The sequence below is a fragment of the Grammomys surdaster genome, unplaced genomic scaffold, assembly GCF_004785775.1.
Source record: "Grammomys surdaster isolate TR1022 unplaced genomic scaffold, NIH_TR_1.0 271, whole genome shotgun sequence".
NCBI lineage: Eukaryota > Metazoa > Chordata > Mammalia > Rodentia > Muridae > Grammomys > Grammomys surdaster.
In genome coordinates this window covers 1,953,624-1,958,094 of record NW_021604712.1, presented here as the reverse complement: position 1 = coordinate 1,958,094, position 4,471 = coordinate 1,953,624, and the positions used below count along the sequence as shown (strand labels likewise).

The following is a 4,471-nucleotide window of genomic DNA, read 5'->3' as shown; positions in this document are numbered from 1 at the left end:
TGTCATGTGGCTGGTCCCTCAGGGGGATGGGATGCCTCTGCTTGGGCTCATTGAGACATCCCCTTCCCCTATACCTCACCACACACCCATAGAACATATTCTATATCTCTTTTATCTTTTTATAAGCACATCAATAACTTTTGCATCACAATTAACAATCCAAGCAGTTAAAAAAAGAAAACCAGTCAACTCAATCAAAACCCGCTACTTCAGAATCAATAGCTTCTTTGAAAGCCACAGGAACACTTAAATATGGTTAAGACTCAAATGAAGAAATTCGGTTGGTTGGAAGGTTAATTAAGCCTCCATCTTGCCCAAATAGAATTACAAAAAGGCAAAATTGTGTTTTTCACAGAGATGCAGTCCACTGGAATCACCAATGCTGGATAACTGTTAAGAATAGAGTCCTATAGCCGGGCGGTGGTGGCGCACGCCTTTAGTCCCAGCACTTGGGAGGCAGAGGCAGTTGGATTTCTGAGTTCAAGAGTTTGAGGCCAGCCTGGTCTACAGAGTGAGTTCTAGGACAGCCAGGGCTACACAGAGAAACCCTGTCTCAAAAACACCAAAAAAAAAAAAATAGAGTCCTGAGGTAATAAGGAATCTAGACATCCTTAGACAGTCTGCTGTTGTCCTTCCTTCACAATCAGTGATTTGTGGATGTGTGGGATGATACCACCCCTCTCCCTGAAATTGAAGCCTTGATCAGAGAGTCCAATTCTTCACGTCCTGTGTATCAAGTTGCAAGTGACGGGAGTAATACGATTTGCCTTTACGTTGTTGATACATTTCCTGCCAACTCAAGTACCTCTGCAGTGAGGTACTCTAGGATGGTTGCGTTGTACATAGCATTGGTCATGCCCACATGGACGAGCTGGTTGTCCTAGATTTTTGGCATTGATGAATATAGCCCACCGGGTTGCTGCGAGCAGGAAACTGCCTTTGTCCTTCCTGGAGTCCTTTCCAGTCTTACCACCAGCCATCTCGAACTGCGCTGAAACTCAGACAAGTGAGGAAGAGAAGAACCAGGTTGACTCAGCGAGATCCCCGCACCAACCCCTCCGTCGTATCTCAATTCAAACTCTATGACAGCAATATTCAAAGAGGAAGACAACCAACATTTGTCTCTGGCTTCCACATACATACATTTACTTCATACTGGCTGGCTCATGTGTACACACACACAGGTTTGGTGTTATGAGCCATTTAGGACACATGGCTAGGGAATTGAGGGGTGTGCCATGCCTGGTGACACTGCACACCTTGTTGATGTCACAGCACTGAAGAGGGACAGCAATAATCTCTCTAGTGTCCATCAAGGAAACGGAGGTCCTCAATGTCAAGTGTCCAAGGACAACAGTTTCCAGAGCAGAAGAATCACCAGGCCTGACCCAAATTGTGTTGGTGGCTTCATCTTCTGCCTGAGTCGTTGTCACACAGAGTGAGAAACACAGGGCACCCAGGGTAAGGAACCAGGGCTAGGAGGGACAGGTGGAAGAGGACAGGGATGCTGGTAATTGACTTGGACCAGACAGCCTCTGTCACTAGTGACAAGACGGTCCTGGCACCCAAGGACGTGTCCTGCTCTCCAGATTCCCATTTGTCACCTCTTATAGAGCAGGGTGGAGCCCAGCCACTGCATATGTGACAGTCTTCAGCATGGCTTAGGCTTAATGTTCTGCTAGCACCATGAGGTGTGTCCAACCTTCAGCCTGTGGCCTGACGCAGGAAAACAGGGATATTTTAGCAACCCTGAGCTTCACTTAATTTGAACTACACACATAGGCTTTTCCCCTATGTCATTTGATACTAGGGATGCCCGCCTGGATTGAACATACGCTTCCCCTTCTCTAAATAAAGTGGTTGTTATACCCCCAACAAACCCCAGGAATGCCTAGAAACTTTTCAGCAACTCTTATTTGTGACCAGACATGTGTGGACACAGCCAGGCTTGGTTTTAGGTGCACATATAAGCAGGCAACTTGGGCTACCTGAGCAACAGTTTAGGGGAAAACTCTTACCTGCCATCTTACAACTGTGCATACAGAGGTATAGATACAATTCAAAAGGATGAGAGATGCTTCAGTGGTTAAAAGCACTGGCTGCTCTTCCAGACGACTCTCTGAGGGTCCTCTGATTTCTAGCACCCACATGGCAGCTAACAACTACCTGTAGCTCCAGTTTCAGAGAGGTCAGTCACCCTCTTCTGGCTTCCACAGGCACCAGGCATGTATGTGGTGCACAGACATACATACAGGTAAAGCATCCACACATGTAAAATAAAAAAACATAAAAAAAAAATCAGGCGTGCCATGAGAAAGGACGTGCACAGTGAACAAAGGCTTATTTACTCAAGCCTGTCAATCAAAATAGAAAAGCACTTACGACCCACCCCTAGCAACCAACTCCTCCTCCTGGACCCACTGACGGAAGTGAGGGTGGTAACCGGGTGTTTCTGAGCACATCTTCTGGGGCCAGCTACTCCTGTGAAGTGTCCACACTGCCCTTTCTCATTGCTTCTGAATAAATCCTTTGCTAGTTAACTACTTGGTACTACTTCTGTTAAATTCTTTGACTAAGACACCAAGAACTTGGAAACAACAGTCAAGCCAGAGACCACTAGTAGCAGGTTACACATACAGTCAACACTAGCTAAGATGTGTCTCCAAAATTGTAAGCTTAAAACACTGTGTGTATGTGTATCTGTGTGTAACTGGACTATGTGGTCTTCAAGGGTGAACTTTGTAGACAGTGATGTCGTGTCACAGGATCAAAAGGTTGGACATGAGTGCTAGATGATCTGGAACTGATAGTAGTAATGAGAATTATTTTTATTATCTCGTAACTAGGAATAACAATAAATTTAGGTATAAACTATTTATGCTTACGGCTCTTTTGCACCTATAAAACCCAAAGCAAACTTCAATGAGAAGCAAGGGGAAGCACATAGGCATAACAACTTAATAAACAACATTATTATGATGGGATTTATGATGAGGCTGTACTGACAGTTATCACTCCCCATGCCCTAATCATGGAAAGATGCAGCCTCGGGCCCAGCTCTATCTCTATGTCTGTATTTTTATTTAAAAAAATACCCATGGGAATCCCACTGATGATGGCAACTTTTTTTTCTTATAAAGGACAGCAATTAGGTCTGGCTTACAAGTTTAGAAGTTCAGTTCAGTATCATCAAGGCAGGAACATAGCAGAATCCAGGCAGGCATGGTACAGGAGGAGCTAAGAGTTCTACATTTTCATCTGAAGGCTGCTAGTGGAAGATTGACTTCCAGGCACCTAGGAAGTGGGTCTGATAGCCTACACCCACAGTGACACACCTACTCCAACAAGGCCACACCTACTCCAACAGGGCCACACCTTCTAATAGTGCCACTCCCTGGGCAGAGCATATGCAAACCATCACATTCCACGCCCTGGCCCCCATAGGCTTGTTCAGACATGAGTTTATGGGGGTCATACCTGAACATAGCATAATGAAAAATACATTTAGTCCAACTTCAAAATACCCCTAGTCTACAGCAATCCCAACAGTGTTAAAAGTTCAAAGTTCAGGTCTCTTCTGAGATTCCTTCAATAACTTAACTATAATCCCCAAAGCAAGACAGGAAGCCAACTGGGCAAACTCCTAACTCTGCATCTCTGTCTGATGCCAAAGCAGTCTTCAGATCTCCATCTCCTTTTCATCTTTGTTGACTGCAACAAACTTCATTCACCTGGGCTGTTTCCACTCCCTGTTAGCAGCTTTTCTTAGCAGATAGACCATGGTCCTGGCATCTCAAACATCTTGGGGTCTCCAAGGCAACTTCAGTGTTACAGCTTCTTGTTTCAATGTCTGGGATCCATATATGATCCTCTGGGCTCCTCTAAAGGGCTGGCGTCACTTCTCCAGCTTTGCTTTCTGTAGCACTCTAAGCTCAGGTTGATCCATTGCTGATGCTGTTCTTGGTGATCATCCCATGGTACTGGCATCTGCAATACACTGGGGTCTTCTGCTGCAAGTAGGCTTCACCAATAGCCTCTCATAAGCTCTTGTCATGGTGCCAAGCCTCGATTCCTTTGCATGACCCCTTCAGTCCTGGGCTGTCAACTGCAACTGGGCTGCACCTTCACCAATGGCCTTAAATGGCCTCTCATGGTGCCAAGCCTCAGGTGTTCTTCATGATGCCTTCATGCCTTCAAAACCAGTACCACCTGGGTGACTCTTACACATTACCAAGTCCAGCTGCAGCACAAGGTACAACCTTGGCTATCTCTAGAACACAGCTTCTTTGTGCTCTCAGGAAACACTTCCCAGAAGATTTCACCTCAGTGATGCTGGTCTCTTCTTAATCACCACTAATGTTTTAGCTTCAGCTAACCAGCAACATTGTCCCAGTATTCCCTTCTATTTTTCACTCTAAATCCAGAGCCACATGGCTGAAGCTGCCGTGTTCTGCTGATTACTGGGGCTGAA

General features: G+C 45.6%; 1 pseudogene; it reads right to left on the bottom strand.

The window, feature by feature from the left end:
- Positions 1-611: 611 nt before the first annotated feature.
- LOC114628705 lies at positions 612-980 on the bottom strand (annotated as a pseudogene).
- Positions 981-4,471: the final 3,491 nt, after the last annotated feature.